Source organism: Triticum urartu, unplaced genomic scaffold (genome assembly GCF_003073215.2).
Source record: "Triticum urartu cultivar G1812 unplaced genomic scaffold, Tu2.1 TuUngrouped_contig_5051, whole genome shotgun sequence".
NCBI lineage: Eukaryota > Viridiplantae > Streptophyta > Magnoliopsida > Poales > Poaceae > Triticum > Triticum urartu.
In genome coordinates, this window is record NW_024115692.1 from 8,930 (window position 1) to 17,315 (window position 8,386).

General features: G+C 42.5%; 1 pseudogene; it reads left to right on the plus strand.

The window, feature by feature from the left end:
* Window positions 1-426: 426 nt before the first annotated feature.
* LOC125528708 lies at window positions 427-4,287 on the plus strand (annotated as a pseudogene).
* Window positions 4,288-8,386: the final 4,099 nt, after the last annotated feature.

Here is an 8,386-nt window from a genome sequence, read left to right on the forward strand (position 1 = left end):
TACCTAAAATTATTTTTAGGAAAAATAAAGAGCAAACTACGAGGCAACATTGTTTTCGTCCAAAGAAAATAAAATAACTTACAATAATTTTTTCGTCCAAAGAAAATAAAACTCCCTTAGACAACATTGTTTGCCATTCCATGTTTGTTATTTTCCTGAAAGCTAGTTCACAATTGGTGACACAATAATAAGGTTTTTTATTTTATTGATTTTCGTAATCATAAAATAGTTTACATGATTTTAATATTTTATTTTTAAAGTATCGCGACCAATTTTGTTGGCCATAATGTTGTATTGCGTTTTGATTGGTCCGTGGACCAGACACGCGGATCATGCACGAAACACCGTTGGATCCTCCCGGTTCCAACGGCAGCCCTCACCCCTCGCCTCCCCCACCAACCCCACGTGAGGCGAAACCCTAACTCTGTTCTCCCTCGTTTTCCATCCACCCCCCGCCTCCTTTCTTTCTTTCCCTCCCCCCTCTCCCCCGATGCAGATCCCCCTCGTCCCCTTCGTCCCCCGGTGGCATCTGGCTGAGCCACCGGGCCGCCGCCACCAACTGCGAGCGGTTCTTGGAGCGGCCGGTCATCGCGCTGGAGGTGCCGCTCCTGCCGCGTCTTCACCGTCTTCTCCTTCGTCGTCGCCAACCGCGTCCGGACCTCCCCCAAAGGCGAATCGGCGATGAGTTCCACCGAAGGCGTCGCCGGCCGCGGCAAGGCGAAGGCGACCAAGCCGGTGTCACGGTCGTCCAAGGCCGGGCTCCAGTTCCTCGTTGGCCACATCGCGCGCTACCTCAAGGCCAGCAAGGACGCCGAGCGCGACGCCGACTTCCTTGTCTCTACTTCCCCTTCTCCTTCCCCGGCCCCGATCCTCTCTCTACTTCCTTGTCTGATACCCTTTTTAGGTTGGATTTGAACTGGCAGGCAACCTCCATGGATGACATCGACAACGATGACGAGGACGAGGACAACCAGGATCTGCATTCCCCCCCTGAGAAAATCGATGCTATATATCCTCTGCTACTGTTTGATTGACCTCTGTCGCCGTCCGGCGGGAGTTCCTGGGCGGAGGAGGGAGCTTGGGTTCCGTCCATCTGTTCGATCCTATGGGGGACGTGTCCACGATTCAACACCCATCCGACACTGTTGCCAAGGTAATAATCTATTCTAATCCATACGTGAACCGCTGTTATTTCGATTCCCTTGCAAAAGCATCTTCGATTGATTAGCTTGCAAATCGCCATGGATAGCAGATGATTCGGCTAGAAAAGTAGCACAAAGCCAAGCAAATAGATCGTGTATGCTATATATAACCATTTGGACATCTGGATGTCTAGTATTACTGTCGGACAACTGTTTGATGTGATTTTGTGCCTGTAAAACTTAAACTGATTTCTACCTTCTTCTTCAGCAGGGTGATCAGGTTGGGGGGCCGGTGTCGGCCGGATGGACCAACGACACCCACAACATTACGTCGGCTCCATGGAGGCGTCCTTCATGCAGCAGCTCCGTGGCCAGCAGCAGCAGCACCACCACGCCACTCCCGACAACAGCATGATCCATGTGGGTAGTGGCCATGGGCTCAAGGTGCTCCAAGAGGGAGCCTCTAATAACCTCGGGTCTAATAAGAACGTGCCTCGCCCGCGTGATGTTGGTGCACGAGGCCTGCCCGGGGATCCGTGGGCGAGGTGTTTCAAGCCGCGTGATTCCGCTATGAATCGTCATGGTGATGGGGTTGGTGCTTCCGATGGTGAATCGGGCACCGATATAGTTCAAGCGATGGCTCCGAAGCATGGAAGAGGACTGAGCACTTGCGTTAGACGTAATCCTGTTGACAGAACCTCAGGTTGTTACACTTTTCATCTTGTTTGCTGATTGTTTCCTTCAGTGTATGTTTTGTTCAGTTTGACAGGAGTTTAGAATTGTTATGCGGTGTTTGCTAGCTGTTAGTCTGATGTTAATTCAGAAGCGTTGATTTTCCTTGGTATATGTTGTGTTCAGTTCTGGCAGTAGTTCAGAACTGTTATGCAGTGTTGGCTGTTAGTGTGATATGAATCTACAAGTGTTTATTTTCCTTGGTACATGTTGTGTTCAATTTTGGCAGAAGTTCAGAACTGTTATGCAGCGTTGGCTCTTAGTCTGATATGAGATGCACATATATTTTTGCATCTTATATAGGCATTATGACATGTATCTCTTGTGCCATGCTTCGTTACGAACTAGGTGGAGATAAAGCAATTCATTTGGCTTTTGCTCACTGTTTTTACTGTCCTGTGTTGCTCATACTATACGTACAGCCTGTTGCTGAACTGAAGATGTTCTGATTCAGAGACTAGGTGACAGTGCTTTTTGAATTTTTATCTCAATTAACAATGATGAAACATCAAGCAATATAGATATATGTATAACATATTGTTCCAGTTTATGTTGTGAGGCCGTGAGATGCACTGATTTTTATGCACCATTTCTTTTAATTTGAAATGGCCGCCCTTGGCTCTTGCTTTTGTTCAATATATATGTGCTCTTTCTGATTTGTAAGCATAGGTGGTTATAGGTTGATGTGATGAATATAAATATTAACAAGTGCTCATGCATGGTGGTATACTAGAGCCAGTTGTATGTGCTCAGTACCTTCCTGTTGTTCTAGTTGCTTACAGAATCTGTGCTCTACTCCTTGCAGCTTAAATTCTTGCTTGACCTCATGTATAGTATGTTTGCTCGCAAGAAGTAGTACGCCGAAATTGTACAATTTGGTTGCAAGAAGTAGTACGCCGAAATTGTACAGTTTGGTTGCAAGCAAGCAAACTGAACTCAATTTTCTTCCTTGCAAATTGAACTTAATTTGTACTCCTTGCAAATTTTGAAATGGGAAATCTTATTGTCAACTCTTATGCTGGTAGGTCACTATTGGAACTGGTTCATTTGGGGTTGTATTTAAGGTAAATTTCTGACCTTGGGGTTGTATAAACTGGTCTATAGTGAAACTGTACATTCAGTTAAACTTCATTGAATTTGAATTGGATGTTGAATGTCATTTTTTGCATAGTGTAAACTACAAGCAGTTTGGCATGAAATTATATTTCTTTTTCACTTTTAAGAAACAATCACTGACCAACAATAGTAATATTTATGCAAAATTATGCAAAGTTTACTGAAATTTTGAGCATCTACAATTTACTGAAATTTTGTGTGACTTGTCCATGATTATGCAGCAAATTAAACTTGTGTTTACTTAAACTTGTCCATGATCATGCAACAACTTAAAATTTGTGTTTACTAAAATGGATTCTTATTGATTCCCATTCAACAATGTAGTGACAAGTGAAAGTCTACAGAAACACCATTGCCTGAAATTATACATATTGCTTGTGATTTTTGCTTGGAGGGAAGAGTTCATTTTTGCTACCGTACTAGCCTTTCGAACATTTTTGACACGCCATGTAGTATACTAGCAGCCGACTTTCCTCTAGCGCTGCTACACAACGCTAGTTAGGATGAGTAAAACTACATTTTTATCTATCTGAAAAATGATGCAAAGATTTTCTAGTACTTGCCTTGGTGATATGACACGTCCATACTGCGATTTAATTAGATCCAGACTTTGATAGGCCAGGGCGTGTGCTCGTATTAGCATGGAACAATTACTACCACTAATTAATGAAGTAAGCACACTTATTCACATAAAGGAAGATATGTCTGTGTTAGTATTAGTGTTCTTGATCTTACCTGATAGACTTGTTTTTACTAATATAAACAAATAAAGTCAGACTGTTTGCATAGAAACAAATCATTCTCACTTTCATTTGAGTTCTAAGTATGTAGTGTCTTTAGTTCCTTACTTATATTATAGTCAGAATTATACCGTGTGACTGAATCATGTGTTATTTAGTTAGCTGAGCAGTATCTTTAGTTTTCTAATGATTGCTCAACTCTCAATTCTGAATAAATAAGAAGCTGACCCTATTGGTTCTTTCTTTCTTCAGGGCTGTGAGTTGATGGCCACGCTGCTGTTTTGCCATGCTTGATAATTCTTTTACTGTCCGGTCTGCTCTGCTCTGCATAGTTTCTAGTTGCTTATAAAACGATAAAACAGTGGTGATGTGAGGTCCGACAATGGTTTGTAATTTTGGTTTCATCCCCAACCTCTCCAGCTAGCTTCTTCTTCACATCATATCATATTTGCACCTGCTGCTGCATCATGGATTTGATGGTCACCTACTAGCTAAGTAGATCAGCTTGTATTGCCATCGAATTTGTCAATACTATTTCACTTTGCTTGTTTCTTGTACTAGGTCTGTCAATTATAGCATAAACAAACAAATTGCTTAGCTCTCAACTATGAATACATAGCTAGCTGAACCTGCTCTATCTTTCTCTCTAAAGAGCTATGACATATGGGTCAAGCTGCTATTTCTCTATGCTCGATGATACTATTGCTACCTGTATACTGATACATGTGGTGATATTTACCTGAACTGAAGTTGTGAATGTACCATTATTTTCCTGCTCACAAGCATATGCACCTGCACGTCTAGTCTGTTGTAATTTGTTTTAGTCTGTGGTGGATCTCTCCATCTCTTGCATGCTCTAGTTGATCTTGGTTGGAACATTTGGCCATGCGCTATTATAGTTTGTAACTTGTAAATTATCTTCTTGTTCGCGCTAGTCTAATTGCCCTATGTATTACACAACTTAATCGTCAACATGAATTGTTTGTGGAAATTCGTGTGTCATTGTCCAACTGTCTTACAAGTGTATTGTTGTGGATGAGGTGTGTTGTATGTCATCAATTAGCATCTAAATTAGTTCATCTTCCCACTTCCCTACGTGCTATAATGTGCTTGCAAGCTCAAATTTTGTGCTTTTACTACTTGCTATAATGTGCTTGCGTGCTTAAATTTTGTGGTTCTATTGCTGTGGGCCAGTCTTGTGCGGTAAAATAATGATGTTAGATGTTTGTTGGTTGTTACATACGGGGAAGACGAATTGAATCCTACAGTGTACTTGTCAATTCTCGCTTACATTGGTGTTTTTCGATCCTATTCTAATTAATGTATATAGTTCAAGCCCTTGTTTCTATCTAAATGTGTGCACTGAAGTTCAGTTGCCTTCTGAAAAATTATTGGTGTATTTTTTGTTTCTCAAATACAAAATAGCTTGCTCTTTCAGTATGGCATCCCTAGTGTTAGCTTTCATATTGTTTCTCTATTTTCTTGTATGAGAGTATCTCATTTTAACTAGCTGGAGAACAAAAAGGATGGTACTAACTCAATTTGTGTTATCATTCTAAATAACTATCGTTTTCTTGAATGGTCAGTTCATAATATATTTGCCCTAGTTTTTTTGATTATTCTCTACTGATTCATGTAACAGGGCAACCGAGGAAGGCATGTTGTTTGTTTTCTTGAAGGCCGTTTTGTTTGTTCCCAGCCCTAACTATGGTTGTCCAGCTAGTTCGGCATGTTGTTCATCTGACTATGGTAGTCCAATGAGTTTGGCATGTTCATGACGGGAGCAGGTGCCAGTTTTGTGATTGCTTGTAAGGATCTTGTAAAGATTGTGAAGTACTGTATTACACTTGTAGTCATTACTGTGATTGCCATCGTATTACACTTGTAAGGATCTGGTTGCTCTCATTGGAAGTATTATGTGTGTTTTCCGTGTCTGCCAATTTAAATACTAGTTGAAATATGAAGACTATGAGCCTAATAGATGGGACCTACTAACCAGAACATGACAAATGGGACCTAGTTACCAGAACATGACAACAGGGACCCACCTGACCCATTTTATAAAAAATGAAAAATGAAACTGCTGAGACAAAAAGGCCACGACCCAAAAATAAAAAGGCTGCAATGTTGGGCTTGGCCCATGAAGTCAACAAAAAATTAACAGGAAAAAATATAGAAAGGCTGAATTGTTGGGCTCGGCCCATGTACTACACCGAATTGGACCGGGATGATTCTTATCAATGACCTTTTCAATTGGTCGCAATTTTGCCACGTCAGATTGCCACATCGGATCCAATGTGGCCTGGGCAGAGAGCTAGCGACCAAAACAAAAGGACATTGAATCAATGACCTTTTGTTTTGGTCATGGAATTCCATGACCTTCTCTGTGAGAAGGTCATTAATTTCAGTTTACGATCGCCAGCTTTTGACATTCTGTTTTAGGTCACAAAAAGGTCGCAAATGAAAAACAATGACCTTTCAGTGACGAATAGTGATGGTCGCAAGTTGACATATTTCTTGTAGTGTGCAACAGTGCGTTGCTGCCTGTGTTATATGCAGTAAGCCATTAGTTGGCGGCGGGAAGCCGACGAGGGAAGAGGCATGGATTTTACAATTCACCCATGTGGAGTGCGGGAAGACTAAGTGGAGCACACACACAATGCGAATACCGTATGTGGTGACATGTGTTATTTATCACACACATGTTAACATAAGGAAACATATGTGTAACTTACTAATCATCGCACACGAGTACTCATGGATGCATCATGTGCGATACTCCTAGCCACCGCAAGCAACTAGTTTGCATTTTTCAAAGTTTTTGTACAAACAGAATCACACAAGAACTAACTATAGTAACCGTCTGTCTTATAATTTCTCATCGCAAACATTTCATCCGAGTGGGTTGTTTGCTGTGTATCACATACATCTTGTTTACACGAATCATTTGTGTTATTTTGGCTCATCACAAATAGTTCATCTATGTGAACTGTATGCCGCATATCACACACATCTTATTTAGTTGAACCGTTTCTGTAATCTTCCTTAATTGAAAATAATTCGTCCGAGTGAACCGTATGCCATATATCACACACACCTTGATCTGGCTGGCCATTTATCTTCCATTCCCTCATAGCAAACATTTCATCGGAGCGAACATTTATGCCGTATATCGCACACACATTTATATGGCTGCCCCTTTCTATTGTGTTGTCGAATGGCAAACAGTTCGTATGGATGAACTGTATAGCCCGCATCGCACACGTAGCTAAAATCTGAGCCGTGTTTGATTTATCGGCCACCGCAAATGTTTTGCATCCTTTTGACGGGGTTTTACATCCCCATTTGCGATTTATGCAGCGCACACAGTTTCGTCATAGGGTCTCTGATCGTAGTGTCGAGTTAGCAGCATCCTGTAGTTAATATTCAAAGTCGTGGCCCTTGGTGCGATGGATCTTGCAATATGGCCTATCATACTTGCCAGTCTTCTCGCTAGCTACGGCTTCCTGGCAATCAGCGCATGCAGCAACTTCTTTGCCAAAGCTCTTTGTTTTAGTTTTCTTGGCGGGATAGGAGTTACGGATCCTTCCGCAACCATAACTGGATTGCCCTTGCGCTTTCTGTTGCGCTTCCAGCCTTTGTTTTTCAGGGTGGCGGCGCCGACATCCTCCTAATCAACTTCGGCGCTAGCATGATCCCCGGGAAGCCTTCTCCCCTCCTCAGCACGTCTGCACTTGTCTGCCAACGTATAGAACTTGTTGACTGTCTTCGGCAACCGGATATTCATCTTTTCCCACATCTTTCGATTGTGTAAGTTCCTGTGAAACACGACAATCACATCGGCCAGTTGTACATCTAGAATATTATGGTGCACACAACTGAATCTCTGTATATACCTGCATTGATTCTCACCTTCCCTATGTGGGATCACTTGCAGATCACTAAGCCATTCGGGTGCCTTTGGCCCCCAGTAAAGACACCAACGAAGTCGTTGTACGGATCTAACCAAGAGGAGATGGATTTCTCTAGAAAATTTATCAACCAAGACCTCACATTGGGCTTGAGCACCAATGGAAAGTAGTTGGCGAGGATATTTTCATCCCTTCCTATAACGCCCCAAGACCGATGCGCCAGGTGTCTTCTAGTTATTCGTTATTATTGCCTTGTCATTCGCTTGCGTGTTGCATCTTGCCATGTCATCATCCGCATTGCATCTGCATGTTTTCAAAACTTGCATCCGTCCAGGTTCTCCCCGTTCCTTCCGTTGTCCGTTCTGAGCCTAGACACACTTTCACGCGCCCGCGACACGTCCGAAATATTATTTTATAAGTGTCCGGAAAATGTTCTCGGAATGGGATGAAAGTTGGCGTCCGGTGTTGTTATGTTGTCAGTAGATCGCGTGACAAGTTTCATCGCATTCAGAGTCCGTTTGGTAGCCCAACAGTTAAACTATAGCGGCAATATAGCAGGTCAAACGTCGGACCTTTCAGTCTCTGAAACTGCTGCCGGGCATCTCTCTTCTCTCTCTTTTCTGAGCCCATCAAACCCCTCACCTTTGTTGACCGTTCCGAGACAAACTGGGTTTTCGATTCCCTCTTGTCATACCACCTAATCCCTCTTTGCAAAGTGCATCAACCCTCTCTCCCGTGTACGAAA